A 17,990-nucleotide genomic window follows, 5' to 3' on the forward strand; every position below is an offset into this window, starting at 1 on the left:
AGCATTTTCATTAAATTTATAAAAATAGCTTGAACTTACGAGTGAAAATACGTTTAACATATTGCAATCATTTGATGCGTACCTTTTTTAAAGAAGTGAGTCAGGGAACAAGATAAAGGATGTTGATTCCGTAGGTCTTAGCTAGCGCAATGGTATGTTAACGGCCCCAAAGATAAGGCAGTAAAAGACTGTATGCATAGATAATGGAACCAGCAAGAACTGGCTTGACTGCTGAAGTCTGTCAAAGAAAGGAAGGGTCAGAAAGGAAGAGTTGAGCAGCAAGGAAGACATCTGGCCTTCATCAAAAGACCACCAGAGTACGTCTGACGACCACCCAGTATGCATGCGAATAGGGGCAGGAAGCTAAGTTAATGATTCTTCAGAGACCTGATGAATATGCAAGAGCCTTACAGGAAATGAAATGAACATGTATTTGTCCCACTAATATAAGCACACAGCCAGTAACCCTTGGTGTGTCTGTTAGGCAGAGCAATCCCCCTCACACCCACTGCTGTAATAAAGAATACCTGCTTAAAAACTTTGGTTATTGAGTTTTCACTGCGTCAGAAATACAATGCACCTTCATTTGGCCTGGAAACTAAATGTCTGAAATTTCACTGTGCAATTTGGAAAACTCGTTTCCATTGCAAGTCAAACTATTTTGCAATTGGCTACATAAAAAATATACAATAATATGCTTAAATGTCATTAGAAATTGTACAGGCAAATGTTTTCAGAACCTGCATTTGATTCTGTATTTTCTTTTATTGGCAGTTTCCTCTATTTAATTTAAATTATTGTAGGAACTGAAATGATGGATTGATTTTTAGACAAAAATCTCGTCATCCTGACAAATCTTAGGATTTTTTAAATGGGTTTTGCAGACATATATATTCTCTGAAAATAAAATAAATAGAAAGCAAAAATTAACAAGAAAGTAGAAAGATACATGAGAATTCCACCATTAAAAATGAGAAAACCTCAGAGAGCACTATGGTCTTATTTTCCTTCAGGTCAATTCTGACTAGTCAGCCCCAATTCCAATTCCTAACAGCAGTGGTGGTTTTCTTAGGTGCCCATCACAACCTTAATTGCACTGCAGTCTCATTTTTCTACCTCATCCTTTAACTAGTTTGGTCTTTTATTTACCTTGACCTGAGCTGCAAAAATGATGCTTTCCCAGTAGGGTTAAGGAGCATGCATACTGAAGAGGAGATTTCAAGAGCCCAAAAGGGTTCTGATGGGCTTTTAACATAGCTGCCTTAGAGACAGAGGACATTAAACAGTTGTCTACCTTGCCCGGTCTCTCAGAGGACCCTTCTGTTGTGGGGTTGCTGAGGGTCATAGAACAGCAAGTGCCAATCGCTACCACAACTGTGCACCGGCGGCAATATCATACCAACCGAGACTCCCTGATTCCCATCCATGAGTTGGTTCACCGGCTGGAGAGTCAAGGAGTGACCAGCAAGACTCATTCACCTTTTAATAGTCCCCTATGGCCTGTGAAAAAGTCTAATGGTGAGTGGAGACTAACAGTGGACTATCGCGGCCTGAATTAAGTCATGCCACCACTGAGTGCTGCAGTGCCGGACATGTTAGAACTTCAGTACAAACCAGAATCGAAGGCAGCCAAGTGGGATGCCACAATTGATATCGCTAATGCATTTTTCTCCATCCCTTTGCAGCAGAGTGCAGGCCACAATTTGCTTTCACTTGGAGGGGTGTCCAATACACCTGGAATCGGCTGCCCCAGGGGTGGAAACACAGCCCTACCATTTGCCATAGACTGATCCAGTCTGCGCTGGAGCAGGGGGAAGCTCCTGAACACCTGCAGTACATCGATGACATTATTGTGTGGGGTGACACAGCAGAGGAAGTTTTCGAGAAAGGGAAGAAAATAGTCCAAATCCTTCTGAAGGCCAGTTTTGCCATAAAACAAAATAAAGTCAAAGGACCTGCACGAGAGATCCGTTTTTTAGGAATAAAATGGCAAGATGGACGTCGTCAAATCCCAATGGATGTGATCAACAAAATAACAGCTATGTGTTGCAGGAAGAGCGGCCGAAGTCAGTGACACACACCAATATGGTCAGATCATGCTCTACCTTTATTACCCAAATAGCTTGACTCTTATAGCAAATTCAGCAGGGGTGGATAGTGTTTCACACAAGATTATTGGTCGAAAGCACTCAGACAAATAACTGCAAGAAAACAACCCCACCTGCAAGAAACCCCCCCCCTTGTGGTAGCAGTCATGTAGACCTTGTCCTTGAAGAAATGCCGGCTGCTGGCAACAATATTTTTAATTCCTCAATCAGGCGATAGAACAACATCGTTATAGCAACTCCTTGTAGTCGTCCTGGTAGCTTGGTTTGCTCAGCTGCAGCAAGTCAGGGCCTCCTTGCTGTTTCAAAAATCCCTCAACAATTCCCCCTTTTTCTTTTTGAGCAATCCAAGCCTGATGTAACAGTTTTGCAAGTAACTTTTTAACCACATTTATTACAATACAACACACAATGATGATTAACACCATAATAAACAGAATCCTTAATCCCTCTTTGATTAATGTCTGTAACCATCTAGGCATTGTCCCAAACAAATCAGTGAGTCACTGATCGAAAGGACTAATATCATGTAGCATACTGGCCAAACTCAGAAGGGTCATACACAGGTATACCTATGAGGCAAGTCCTGAACAGATCTGTGGACGATGCCATGGACAGACAAAATTCTGATATACCAGTCTGATTAGCCCATGTTATCCACAGATTTCGTTCCACCTCGATCTTGGTCACAAGCGCAAGCCCTGCTGGCAGTATTAGAATTGTTGCAGGAAGCACGGCCAAAAACACGACAGACACCAGCAGAGTCAGATCATGCTCCATTTTATTGCCCGAATAGCCTAACTTTTATAGAGAACTTAACAGGGGCGGACAGTGTTTCACACACGATTATTGGTCAAAAGCACTCAGACAAACAACTATAAGAAAACAACCCCACCTGCAAGAAAATAACCCCCCTTTTGATTATCAGTCAGGAAAACAACCCCCTTTGTGATTAGCGGTCACGTAGACCTTGTCCTTGAGGCCAGCTGCTGGTAACAATACTTTTCTGAGTTCCTTAATTGGGCGATGTGGGAATCATTGCCGTGGGAGCTTCTCACAGTTACTCTGGTAGCTTGGTTTGCTCAGCTACAGCAGGCCATGGGATTTTTGCTCTTTCAAGAAATCCCTCAACATTAGAATCACCATCAGCAACTTCCCCGTCCCTTGAGACATCTTGGGCAGCCTTCACAAATCGGCTGGTACCCACACTGGTCCTGCTCAGCATACTGCGAGTCTGATACAATATTGCGTCCCACGTCTCTCCGCGTCTTGCGTCTCACCGCGTCCCTGTTCTGCATCTCACCGTGTCCCTGTTCCGCGTCTCACCGCGTCTCTGTTCCACATCTCTCCGCGTCCCACATCTCACTGGGTCTCTGTTCCACGTCTCTCCTTGTCCTGCGTCTCTCCGCGTCTCTCCGCGTCTCACCGCGTACCATGTCTCACCGCGTCTCTCCGCATCTCACCGCATCCCGTGTCTCATCGTGTCTCTCCACGTTTCACTGTAGCTATGTCTCCACCAACTAGCAAAAAAGAAACACAAACTTTCCTAGGTGTCATGGGGTTTTGGAGAATGCACATGCCGAATTGCAGTCTGATTGTAAACCCGCTCTACCAAGTAACCCGTGAGAAGAAGGATTTTGAATGGGGCCCTGAGCAACGTAAAGCCTTTGAACAAATTAAGCAGGAAATAGTTCATGCAGTAGCCCTTGGGCCAGTCTGAACAGGACCAGGTGTAAAAAAATGTGCTCTACACTGCAGCCGGGGAGAATGGCCCCACCTGGAATCTCTGGCAGAAAGAAACTGGGGAAACTCGAAGTTGACCCCTAGGGTTTTGGAGTTGGGGATTGTACTGGGTCTGACTGGAATGTTAACTTTCCCTGCAGCAGCCCATACAGTGCTGTGCTCTGCACTTGTAGCTAGAACAGCAGTGGTATCACACCAGTGTTGTGTCTGCTGCTGAGCAGTGCTGGCACAGCATCAGGACTCTCTCTAACCCTCCTAGGGGGTGGGCAAAAAGGTGAGCAAGAATCATCACCAGGGCAGCTGACCTAAACCAACCAAAGGGATATTCCATACCATATGATGTCACACTCAGCAATAAAAGGTGGAAACAGGAAGAAGAGGGGAGGGGTGGGCTCTTGTTGTGAAAACATCTGTCCTCCTGACACACTGGCTATGTGCATTGAGGCCCTGCTTCAAGGACGTGGTCAATCATCGCTCATTTGTGGGAAGTAGAGAGTAATTTCTTTCCTCTGCACTTCCACATAGCCTTTAGTTGTATTGTTTTATGTTTTCTTTTTCCCTTCCCCCCCTTTCCCCTTTCCCTTGTTCCCTTTAGTTAAATTTGATTAATAATAATCTTTCCTTCCTTAATAATTATTATTTTTTTCCTCTTTAATTAAATTATCCTTATCTCAACCTGTGAGTTGTTCTTTGCTTTACTTCTTCCCCTCCTCACCTAAGGAGGGGGAGTGAGAGAGCGGTTGTGGTGTTCAGCTGCCTAGCACAGTAAAACCACCGCAGTCCTTTTTGACACCCAATGTGGGGCCCCAAGGGTTGAGATAACAATAGAATTGATTAAAGCTCTTACAACTAACACACTTCCTAGTCACCATGTTCAGTGTCCTGTTAATAGTGGCTTCTTTGATCATATGTCATGCAATCCGTGTCATGTTCTCCTTTCTCCTCTATATCCGATCTGAGAATGTGCTACAATCCGTGTTCGTTTTTTTTAAATTCACTGTGCTGCCAAGCACTGGCCTTGAATTTAATCTGTCATTCAGGCTCTGCACTGTTATCATTTGGATCTCATGGAAACTATCTTTTAGAGAATATTCATAACTACACTGCCTTCCTTTCCTCATCTGGATGTCAGTTTATTAATATCAGCAATGGTACCTCCTCCTTCTTTCACACTGGGCTAATTACAACAGTTTTTGAGCATTTTGAATATGCCCCCATAATCAAGTCAAAACAATGGAAACGGAAGTCAGCTCATTTAGTTAACCATATTTATGATGGTTGATTTCTATCATAGAATTTTTTAAGACTGTATACCCTCTGACATATTTTTGCTGTCAGACTACTTAAAATGATTTTTCACGAGAAACATTTCTTTGCTCTTTTTTGATTGCTCTTCTTAAGTTGTGATATTATTCAATTTGACTCATGTAAGGTTGCTTTTTCCTTGGCAGATATTTGGAATGGAGTTAGTTGGCTGCTTGTTTTCTCAAAACTGGAATATACGAGAGATGGCACTTAGACGTCTTTCCCATGATGTTAGTGGTGCTCTATTACTGGCTAATGGAGAAAGCACTGGAAATTCTGGAAGTAGCAATGGAAACAACAAAAGTGTTGGAGCTCTGGGAGCAGCTAGTGGGTCATCTCAGAACACTACCTCAGAAGATGTTGTGGTTAAATCCTGCTGCAGTGTGCTGTCCATGGTCTGTTCTGACCCTGTCTACAAAGTGTATGTTGCTGCTTTAGCAAGTAGCTGTTTACTCATGGTATTCTAGTAATTTCAAAGCTGCTTCATTTTTGGAAGGGGAAGGAAAAGGACATGTATGAAGTCAAGAATGCTAATTATTGTTGTTGAGCATCACTGCTGACAGCTATTAACTATTATCTGAAAGTTATGTTTTGTTTTATGTTTTGTAACAAAGTTATGTTTTGATTTATACCATCAACTTTTTTCACTTAAAGAAAAAAAAAAAAAGCTTCTTTGGGGAAGTGAAGCCTGTGAGTTGAGATTAAGACAGTTTATTAAGACAGGAATAATAATAATAATAATAATAATAATAATAATAATAATAATAATAATAATAATAATAATAAATAATAGCTCTTGCTGCACCCCCAGCCTGCCCACTGGCAGGACAGTGTGAGAAGCTGAAACATCCTTGACTTGGTGTAAGCACTGCTCTGCAACAATTAAAACATCAGCATGTTATCAGCACTCTTCTCATCCTAATCCCAAACACAGCACCCTACCAGCTACTAGGAGGAAAATTAACTCTATCCTAACTGAAACCAGGACACCCATCTGTGGGATCCCTTTGCTCAGGGATCTGGGTGCACTTTTTGGGTAACGCAGACAAATGAGGAAGTCCGATGTGTACCTCAAGGGGTTTTAATGTTGGGTGAGAATAGCCCATGATTTGAATTGTATGATGGTAATTACTATATAATGCTGTATGTCATTAATACTATAATTGCTGCATGTCCTATTAATGGCATAACAGAAACAGTCGCTCAAATAACGATGAATGAATTTTGATAGAATTGGACAAACACAGCGGTCTGATGTAATCAGAACGGGCTTCAGCATGTGACAATCCAGCACCATACGCCATCTCTTCTGCCCTAAAAGACTGTTGTGACAGGTGGAGCCCAGTCAGTCACAAATAAAACAAAATCCATGGACATTTTATATACATATATGAAAGGTGGTGATTCATTGGAATGTATTGGAAAGTGTGGGACCTGAGCTTGACATAAATGTTATGGAATAAGGAGTGGATATTGTCCTAGTTTTGGCTAGGATAGAGTTAATTTTCCTCCTAGTAGCTGGTAGGGCGCTGTGTTTGGGATTTAGGATGAAAATAATGTTGATAACACACTGATGTTTTAATTGTTGCTGAGCAGTGCTTACACCAAGCCAAGGACTTTTCAGCTTCTCACACTGTCCTGCCAGCGGGCAGGCTGGGGTTGCACAAAAAGCTGGGAGGGGACAGACCCAGGACATCTGACCCAAATTGGCCAAAGGGGTGTTCCATACCATATGACATCATGCTGAACAATTAATATGGGGTGGCTGGCTGGGGTGGGGGGAACCAGCCGCTCAGGGATGGGCATCAGCGGGTGGTGAGCAATTGCATTGTGCATCACGTGTTTGGTACATATTGTTATTATTACTATTATCATTATTATTATTTATTTTTCCGTCCTATTAAACTGTCTTTATCTGAACCCATAAGCTTTTACTTTCTCCCCCCCCCCCCGATTCTCTCCCCCATCCCATCCCACTGCGGGGGGAGGGTGAGTGAAAGGCTGGGTGGTGCTTTGCTGTCTGCTGGGTTAAACCAAAATAGAGGCTTAGAGGCTTGACTCAAAATTGGAGGGAGGGAAGCTCCAAACAATGCTTCAGATTAGAAGAGCAGACCTCTCCCATAACTATGCAGAGGTCTGTCTTTGGTTTAGGGAAAAAAAAAAAAAGGAAGGGGTTTTCCCTGCTCAGGACATGAGGAAGGAGACATCCAGACTCAGTTCCTTTCCACTTGATGATTTGAACTGTATCCACAAGGTCAAGTGCTATTTTGAACAGAATTAAACTCATTCACCTAAAGCTATTCTGCTATCCAAAAATGCATTTCAGTTTCAACAGGTTACCTGGAAAAAAGGGCAGTGAGGAGTTTGTGGCCATGCATCTAGGACACTGCCTGAAAGAGGAAAGACCTACGTTTATACCCTTGATCCAAGCACTGCTCATTTTATGTTAAAGCACCATCATATTGAACATGTACTACTTGCAAACCTGAACTTTTCAGAAGCCATTGTGCTTTTTTGAGGTTTCTTTGTGTTTTTTTTTTCTTTTTTAAATATATAGCTATCTGATTATGAAAGTGAACAGGGTAAAGGAAAAGTATAAAAATGCAGGCTATTTTTTTTTTCTCTCCCTACAGATTACTGTAATGCTTTTTCTTTCCTGGAAGGTCAGAATGCAAGTTCATGGGCATATGGACAAGTCCCAGTTACCAGTTGGTAGTGTTATAAATGAGGTCTCAAGTCAATCTGAATTTTGTAATATTTATAAAACAAATATTTCTAAAAGGTATAAAAAGGTAAGTAAACAGCACTGGGTGTGCAGGGGGAGTCTATGCTCCACCAAAACGCACACACACACATCAAACATTCTAAATACATGTATACAGAACATTGCTTTACATAATAACCCGAGTATGCCTATACATACATACAATCAGGATAGGTAACAAACAACCCTTTAAGTTCCATAACTTACTAAAATCAAGTACGCCTATACATAAAAGGTAAAAAACAATCCTTTAAGTTCCATGACTTAACAGTCTCCATTTTTCCATTCCTTCTGAACAATATATCTCGCTTTAAGTTGTCAAGCAACTCTGTCTTCAGGCCTTACGTATCCCGTTCTTCCCAGATCGAAGAAAAGCATATTCATCTCCTTTTCAAGGCCAATAGGCCTGGGTCAAAAGGCACGTTCAAGTCAGCAGGGGGCGTAACAGCAAAAGCCTTCGATGGCTGTGGCAGCAGAGGGGCCAATGGCCATGGCATAGCAGTCGGATCAGTAAAGGAGCCCGCAGCTCCCTCACTATCTGGGAAGCCACACGTTTGTGATTGTGGCCCCACAAGGCTCTTTAAGGCCTCAGAGATTGCTTGCCAGGTGCCGAGCAATCCCACTGCAACCTTGTCATTTTTAGTTGCAGAGTCCCACACCTTGACCTCAGTTTGGTCCCATATTTCAGGCTCATAAACTGTCTGATTGTTAATAAGGAGAATAAGCTGTAAGGTTACCAGGACAGTCTTTGTTCCTAAGGACATATGATTCCCCATAACACGCAACTGCTTACCAGCGAGAGGCAGTTGTGTGCGCAGGTCCGCTTCTCTCAGCTCGAGCTTCTCTCCAGCTCCAGTGCGCCTATTTCCAGCGACGAGCTTCCCTGAGCGGTTTGCTGAGTCTGGCCGAACCTATCTTCATGAGGCAATCAAAATGCCTGTTCCCGTCCTGGTCTCCGTTCTGCCAGCCTGTTCCTCTTCACTTCTTTTTCCTGCTTCTTTACTGATGTAACTTCATCGTGCTGCCTTTTTCTTTTTTTTTCTTCTCCTTTCTTGAGAGCAGGCTCCCCTCTTATACCCTTCTCTCCACAGCAGTTCTTTTCAAAACAACTTTTCATTGGTCAGACAGCTTTGAATGTAACAACAACAGCAAACACAGAATCATCGATGCCTTAATGGCTGGAGAACAAGTAAACAGCTGGGGAACAAGAAACCGGAGACTGCATGGAGTCTCCTGAATCACCCTTCTTTGTTCCCTCTAGACTCTTTTATATTCCTGATGGCCTCATCGTTAATAGTCAAATGTTATCTGAATCATGGGGTTTTCCAACCCCCATGGCCACATTCCCAAATCTCCCCCTTCTTTATTAATATCAACCATTTTCTTGACACGAATTACTACTCCATAAAAAAAAAAGGGCAGCACGATGAAGTTACATCAATAAAGAAGCAGGAAAAAGAAGTGAAGAGGAACAGGCTGGCAGAACGGAGACCAGGACGGGAACAGGCATTTTGATCGCCTCATGAAGATAGGTTCGGCCAGACTCAGCAAACTGCTCAGAGAAGCTCGTCACTGGAAAGAGGCGGCACTGGAGCTGGAGAGAAGCTCGAGCTGAGAGAAGCGGACCTGCGCACACAACTGCCCCTCGCTGGTAAGCAGTTGCGCATTATGGGGAATCTGTCCTTAGGAGCCAAGACCGTCCTGGTAAGCTTACAGCTTATTCTCCTTATTAACAATCAGACAGTTTATGAGCCTGAAATATGGGACCAAACTGAGGTCAAGGTGTGGGACTCTGCAAATAAAAACGACAAGGTTGCAGTGGGATTGCTCGGCACCTGGCGAGCAATCTCTGAGGCCTTAAAGAGCCATGTGGAGCCACAATCACAAACGTGTGGCTTGCCAGATAGTGAGGGAGCTGCGGGCTCCTTTACTGATCCGACTGCTATGCCATGGCCATTGGCCCCTCTGCTGCCACAGCCATCGAAGGCTTTTGCTGTTATGCCCCCTGCTGACCTGGACGTGCCTTTTGACCCAGGCCTCATTGGCCTTGAAAAGGAGATGGATATGCTTTTCTTCGATCTGGGAAGAACGGGATACATAAGGCCCGAAGAATGGAAAATGGAGACTGTTATGGAACTTAAAGGATTGTTTGTTACCTATCCTGATTGTATGTATGTATAGGCATACTCGGTTTATTATGTAAAGCAATGTTCTGTATACATGTATTTAGAATGTTTGATGTTTGTGTGTGCGTGTTGGTGGAGCATAGACTCCCCGCACACCCAGTGCTGTTTACTTCCCTTTTATACCTTTTATAGCTTTTACACCTTTTAGAAATATTTGTTTTATAAATATTACAAAATTCAGATTGAATTGAGACCTCATTTATAACAATGAACTGTCCGATTGTTAAGAAGGAGAATAAGCTGTAAGGTTACCAGGACAGTCTTTGTTTCTAAGGACGTATGTTTCCCCATAATGCGCAACTGCTTACCAGCGAGGGTCAGTTGTGTGCGCGGGTCCGCTTCTCTCAGCTCGAGCTTCTTCCCAGCTCCGGTGCGCCCATTTCCAGCGACTTTCTGTACGAGCTTCTCTTTGCAGTTTGCTGAGTTTGGCCGAACCTATCTTCATGAGGCGATCAATGTGCCTGTTCCTGTCCTGGTCTCCATTCTGCTAGCCTGTCCCTATTCATTCTTTCTTTCTACTTCTTTATTGATGACATAACTTCATTATATCGTGTTGCCTTTTTTGTCCTGAGGACAGGCTCCCCTCTTATACCCTTCTCTCCACAGCAGTTCTTTTCAAAACAACTTTTCATAGGTCAAACAACTTTGCATATAACAGCAACAGCAAACATCCAGTAACTTCCATGCCTTAATGGCTGGAGAACAAGCAAACCAAAACTGCATGGAGTCTCCTGAATCACCCTTCTTTGTTCCCTCTAAACTTTTTTACATTCCTGATGGCCTCATCGTTAGGAGTCTGATGTTATCATCAACCATGGCGCTTCCCGACCTCCATGGCCACACTCCCACATACCCCCCTTCTTTATTAATATCTTCTTGACATGAATTATTACTCCATATATCACAAACAGAAAACCAGGCATTAACAAAAGCTTTAGAAAATGAAGTAGAATATTCTAAGTTGTAAACGGAAAATGTTACCTACAGGTTTCACATAAATAAATGATGGGAGAATTGTGATACCATATTAAATTGAATGGTAATTGGAGAACATAATAAAGCGTGCTGGGGAGCTGAAGTAATATAAGAGTTTTTAAATAGAAAATGGATAGGGCCTAATTTGTATACCATTGTTAGACAGGTGTAAAAGTCATCAAGCTCCAAAGAGTGGCAAATTATTATTTTTTGAACTCACAAGAAAAGGTGGGTATCAGTATTTATTGGTATTAACCGACACCTTTTCAGGATGGCCGGAAGCATTCCCAACTAGAACAGCCAAGGCTCGGGAAGTAATTAAGATACAAGAAATAATACCACATTTTGGAGTTCCAGCAACTATATCCTCTGACAGGGGACCACACTTTTTCTCAAGAGTGGTACAAGAAATTAGCCGCCATTTGGGTATAGACTGGCAACTTCATACTGATGCACGGAAAGATGACTCCACAATCAGTAAGATTGTAAAGTAGGTATGTTTATTCAGTGCTGGGCAGCACGGGGGGGTAGTCCCACCAAAGTCGTGCGCAACTAACGCGGCAACTTGCCTTGGTTATATGCAGTAAAGATTTACATATGCATGAGGTTTCCCAGTATGCCTATACATATTCATAACATGTCCCCGCTTAGCATTAAAATTAGTTCCAAGAAGTCATTTCCATAAACTCCTCCTGTCTGCGCTTGCACGGTGCCTTCTGGTGGTGGGCACTTAGGGTTGTGAGGATGAAGTAAGATGTCTTCTTCAGGGCTGAACTTTTCACCTCGTCTCCTTGCGCATGCTCTCTGAGCCCTTGGTCACAATCTGGGCCATAACGTTGGTTTGGTCCGGTTCTCCGGGTCTGAGGGGCTCCTGTTATCTTGAGGCCTTGCATGTTTGACATTCTTTGTCTTGTCCCTTTGTGAACGGTCCTCCTTATCTCAGACCCCTTGGTTAAAGTCCAACCATGAGGTTGTTTTGATCTAGTTCTCGGGGTCCGAAGGGCTCCTGTTATGTGGAGGTCTAAGCGCAGCACAGGCACAGTACATCACAAATGTAGCACCTATTCATTCTTAATCAATTGCTCTCTAATTTCTAATTCCATGTTTCAATACTCCATATCGCCCTCAGTCGAGTGGCCAAGTAGAAAAAATGAACCCCTTAATCAAACAGCAAATTGTGAAATTGGGACAGGAAGCAAATTTGGCTTGGCCTCAGTCCCTTCCCTTAGCCCTTCTGCATATACGAACTAGAGCAAGGGCAAAGGAAGGGCTAAGCCCCTTTGAAATCTTATATGGATGACCCTATGAAATACAAAGAGGAATATCTATGAAAGCTGGGGATGAAATTATGACCTCCTAAATGGTGGCCTTAGGTAAACAGCTCAATGAAATCGGAAAGAATGTGAGTGTGTAATCAGTCTGTCTGGGATGTTACCTTTCCCTGCAGCAACCCATACAGTGCTGTGCTCTGCACTTGTAGCTAGAACAGCAGTGGTATCACACCAGTGTTGTGTCTGCTGCTGAGCAGACACAATCATATAAGGAGGGGGAGTGAGAGAGCAATTGTGGTGTTTAGCTGCCTAGCACGGTAAAACCACCACAGTCCTTTTTGGCACCCAACGCGGGGCCCCAAGGGTTGAGATAACAATAGAATTGATTAAAACTCTTATAACTAACACACTTACTTCCTAGTCACCATGTTCAGTGTCCTGTTAATAGTGGCTTCTTTGATCATATGTCATGCAATCCGTGTCATGTTCTCCTTTCTCCTCTATATTCGATCTGAGAATGTGCTACAATCCGTGTTCGTTTTTTTTAATTCGCTGTGCTGCCAAGCACTGGCCTTGAATTTAATCTGTCATTCAGGCTCTGCACTGTTATCATTTGGATCTCATGGAAACTATCTGTTAGAGAATATTCAGAACTATACTGCCTTCCTTTCCTCATCTGGATGTCAGTTTATTAATAATATCAGCAATGGTACCTCCTCCTTCTTTCACACTGGGCTAATTACAACAGTTTTTGAGTATTTTGAATATCCTTGTGTAACCCATATATTGCTATTTCTAATTCTGAATAACGGGTTTCCTCTTCTCTCTAAGATTAGTCGATTGTTTAGAAAGGCTACCCAGGAAAATGTCCCAAAACAGTATGGTGGCGGGTAGCAAGGTGTGTAGGAGTATATAGGCAGGTACCTGTCACGGGTGTCTCCTCCAACAGTTTTGAACTTCACTCCTGAACAAGTGCAAAATCCTAAAAACCTGATAGACTGTTTGAGAGTCGTATGCCCTGACCCTGATAATGCCGGAGAACGACAGCTTGCAGCATTGTGCTGGGTCCTGGCTTACTCCTATCAAACACTGTTTAACATCATCCAGCACCTTGAAGAGAGGGAGGAAGTCTCTGAATCTGATGACCAAGTAACACATGCTGTGGCTGACCCAGAGGACCAACCGACTATGGCATCAGTCTCCCCCGTAGTCAAGTCAAAACAATGGAAACGGAAGTCAGCTCGTTTAGTAAGGGAAGAAGTCTCTCCTAAGAAGGAGGGAGAAGGGGAAATGGCATGCACCTCTAAAGCAGAGCCATCACAAAAACAGCAGGAAGAAGAGATGGAAATCATAAAGGAATCAGAAACCACTCAATCCCTATCCCTGAGTGAGTTGCGAGAAATATGAAAGGATTATGGTCGACGCCCAGGTGAACACATCTTCACCTGGCTGCTTTGATGCTGGGACACTGGGACCATTAGCCAACAATTAGAAAGCAATGAAGCCAAGCAGCTGGGATCCCTCTCTAGAGAAACGGTAATTGACAAAAGAATTGGGAGAGGGACACGTTCTCAGCCTCTGGAGGCAACTCCTGGCAGCTGTGAAAGAAAGGTATCTCCATAAGGAAGATATTGTATATCAAGTAGGTAAGTTGGCCACTATGGATAAAGGTCTCCAGCATCTGTGGGAATAAGCTGTGCTGGAGATGATTTATAGTGATTTGGACAGCGCCCAGACACCTCAAGATGAAGTCCACTGCACAACATCCATGTGGCGTAAATTTGTGCGGAGTGCACCATCAGCACATGCCAGTACGCTGGTAGCAATTCACTTGGATGAGGGGATGGGACCAACAGTGTATAATCTACCCTGCCAGCTTCAAAAATATGAAGACAATCTCTCTGCTCCGCTACGGGCCTGTGTCTCAGCTGTGGAGAAACTGTCCCAGAGGCTCCACCACCTCATAGAACAATCACCTCCCTCCACATCTAGACGGAGTGATATTTCAGCCACTAAGAATCAGTATTTTCCTGCTCAAGAGAGTACCCAAGACGCACACCATGTGGCACCTTGTGGTTTTATCTGCGTGACCATGGGGAAGATATGAGGAAATGGGATGGTGTACCTACTTCAACCCTAGCTGCTCGGGTACGTGAACTGAAAGGAAATACAGCAGCAAGAAGAAGGGCTCCTAAGAAAACCGCTGCTTCATTTTCTGTTGGGCAGTTCCCCAGAGGCAGTAGAAGGGCTGATGTTATTCTTGACCCTGATGAAGGGACCTCTGCTTCTCATTGGCAAGAATTAAGTGGCAGACGCTCCAACCAGGACTAGAGGGGCCCTGCCTCTGGCCAGCCAGAAGAGAGGGATAACCGGATTTATTGGACTGTGTGGATCCGATGGCCTGGCACGTCGGAATCACAAGAATACAAAGCTCTAGTGGACACTGGTGCACAGCGTACTGTAATGCCATCAGGTTACCAAGGGACAGAACTCATCTGTATCACTGGAGTGACAGGGGGATCCCAACAACTAACTGTATTGGAAGCTGAAGTTAGTCTAACTGGGAATGAGTGGCAGAAACATCCCATTGTGACTGGCCCAGAGGCTCCATGCATCCTTGGCATAGACTACCTCAAGAGAGGGTACTTCAAGGATCCAAAAGGGTACCAGTGGGCTTTTGGCATAGCTGCTTTGAGCACAGAGAAGATTAGGCAGCTGTCTACCCTGCCTGGCCTTTCAGAAGACCCTTCTGTTTTAGGATGGGGGCGAAGCTTGAAGAACAGCAGGTACCAATCGCTACCAGAAGGGTGTAGCAACCAAGGAAATTGCTACCACAAGATTGCCCCTGGGGTGGAAACACAGCCCTACCATTTGCCACGGACTGATCCAGTCTGCACTGGAACAAGGGGGAGCTCCTGAACGTCTGCAGTACACTGATGACATCCTCGTGTGGGGCAACACATCAGAAGAAGTTTTTGAGAAAGGGAAGAAAGTAATCCAAATTCTCCTGAAAGCTGTTTTTGCCATCAAGGGACCTGCACAGGAAATCCAGTTCTTGGGGGTAAAATGGCAGGATGGACGTCACCATATTCTGATGGATGTGATCAATAAAATAACGGCAATGTCTCTGCTAACTAGCAAAAAAGAAACACAAGCTTTCCTAGGCCTTGTGGGATTCTGGAGAATGCATGTTCCAGGCTATAGTCAGCTTGTGAATCCTCTGTATTTATTGACTCAAAAGAGAAAGTATTTTGAGTGAGGCCCCGAGCAACAACAGGCCTTTGAACAACTCAAATGAAATAGCCTGTGCAGTAGCCCTTGGGCCTGTCTATACCGGACCAGCTGTGCAAAATATACTGTACACTGCAGCTGTGGAGCATGGGCTCACCTGGAGCCTCTGGCAGAAAACCCCAGAAGAAACTTGGGGTTTGTGGTGTTTCCTGGGTGTCTCCCCCTTTTTGTTTATTTAGCAGTGTTTTCAAGGTGCGATGTATGCACTCTACAATGGCTTGACCCATGGGGGAATGAGGAATGCCTGTGATTTGTCGGATACCCCAAGTCTGAAAAAAGGTTTGAAGGGCGTGACTACCATAGGTGGGGCCATTGTCAGGTTTTATTTCCTTTGGGATGCCTAGCGTTGCGAAAGCGACACAGAAGTGAGACTGGACATGGCGACTAGTTTCACCTGCCGCAGCTGTTGCCCAAATAGCATGAGAGAAAGCATCTACTGATACGTGAACATATTTCAAGCGACCAAATTCTGGAATAAGCGTTACGTCAGTCTGCCTGTAAGGACCGTAGACCTCTATGGTTTACCGTTAAAGATGGGGTCGAAATATGTTGTTGACAGTCAGGACATGTTTGGACAATCAATTTGGCATCAGTGATCGATATAGTGAATTGTTTCGCCAAGACTTTAGCGGATTGATGGAAAAAGGCATGGGATAACCGTGCTTGCTTCAGCACCTTAGGCACCAGGGCAGTCAGGGTCATATTAGTTAGCTGGTCAGTGCGTGTGTTACCCTCTGCGAAAATACCAGGTAACATGGTGTGGCTCTGCACGTGAATAATACGATATGGGTGCACTCGCTGCTCTACCAAAAATAACAGCTCCTTAAATTATAAAAACGAGTTTTCCTTTGTCTCAAATGTGCCTTCTCAATGTGCTGAGCAACACCTACAGCATATTGTGAGTCCAATACAGTATTCAAAGGTACTAGGTTTGTTGTTGTGTTTTTTTTTTTTCTTATTTTTTCTCTTTTTTCTGTTTATTTATTTATTTATTTTTTTCTTTTCTCTTTTTTCTTTTTTATTTTTTCCTTCTTTTTCTTTTTTTTTCTCTCTTTTTTTTTTTTTAACACATTTTTATTGAGAGTGCAGCACAGATACTTTCCCTGAAACAATTCCTTCAAAACATTTATGAACAGGGCTGACTTTGAGCTGTTCAGAACACTGGTTGGCAGAGTCCCTTGGGAGGTGGTTCTAAAGGGCAGAGGAGTCCAGGAAGGCTGGGCACTCTTCAAGGAAATCTTAATGGCTCAGGAGCGGTCTGTCCCCATGTGCCCAAAGACGAGCCGGCGCGGAAGACCGGCCTGGCTGAACAAAGAGTTGTGGCTTGAGCTTAGGAAAAAAAAAGAGGGTTTATAATCTTTGGAAAAGAGGGCGGGCCACTCAGGAGGACTATAAGGGTGTTGCGAGGCTGTGCAGGGACAAAATTAGGAAGGCCAAAGCTCATCTGGAGCTCAATCTGGCTACTGCCGTTAAAGATAACAAAAAACGTTTTTATAAATATATCAACACAAAATGGAGGACTAAGGAGAACCTCCATCCTTTACTGGATGCAGGGGGAAACTTAGTAACAAAAGATGAGGAAAAGGCTGAGGTGCTTAATGCCTTTTTTGCCTCAGTCTTTAGCAGCAAAACCAGTTGTTCTCTGGATACCCAGTACCCTGAGCAGGTAGAAGGGGATGGGGAGCAGAATGTGGCCCTCATAATCCATGAGGAAATAGTTGGCGACCTGCTACAGCACTTGGATGTACGCAAGTTGATGGGGCCGGATGGGATCCACCTGAAGGTACTGAGAGAACTGGCGGAGGAGCTGGCCAAGGCACTTTCCATCATTTATCGGTAGTCCTGGCTATCGGGGGAGGTCCCAGTCGACTGGCGGCTACCAAACGAGATGCACATCTACAAGAAGGGCCGGAGGATAGACCCAGGGAACTATAGGCCTATTAGTTTGATGTCAGTGCCAGAGAAGCTCATGGAGCAGATTATCTTGAGAGTCATCACGCAGCACTTGAAGGGCAAGCAGGCGATCACGCCCAGTCAGCATGGGTTTATGAAAGGCAGGTCCTGCTTGATGAACCTGATCTCCTTCTATGACAAAGTGACACACTTAGTGGATGAAGGAAAGGCTGTGGATGTGGTCTACCTTGACTTCAGCAAGGCTTTTGACACCATTCCCCACAAAATTCTCCTCAAGAAACTGGCTGCTCGTGGCTTGGACTGGCGTACGCTTCGTTGGGATAAAAACTGGCTGGATAGCCGGGCCCAAAGAGTTGTGGTGAATGGAGTCAAATCCAGCTGGAGACCGGTCACTAGTGGCATTCCCCAGGGCTTGGTACTGGGGCCGGTCCTCTTT

General features: G+C 44.2%; 1 protein-coding gene and 1 pseudogene across 1 annotated transcript in view; one reads left to right on the plus strand and one right to left on the minus strand.

Annotated features, from left to right (window-relative positions):
• Window positions 1-316, minus strand: part of LOC137846964 (vasculin-like) — a 56,816-nt gene extending 56,500 nt beyond the window's left edge. The window contains exon 1 of the mRNA XM_068665114.1: window positions 83-316. The gene's annotated coding sequence lies outside the window, so the exon portion shown is untranslated. The remainder of the gene's footprint in view (window positions 1-82) is intronic.
• Window positions 1-17,990, plus strand: part of LOC137846926 (mitogen-activated protein kinase kinase kinase 1-like) — a 270,989-nt pseudogene that overhangs the window by 113,083 nt on the left and 139,916 nt on the right.

Source organism: Anas acuta, chromosome W, assembly GCF_963932015.1.
Source record: "Anas acuta chromosome W, bAnaAcu1.1, whole genome shotgun sequence".
Taxonomy (NCBI): Eukaryota; Metazoa; Chordata; class Aves; order Anseriformes; family Anatidae; genus Anas; species Anas acuta.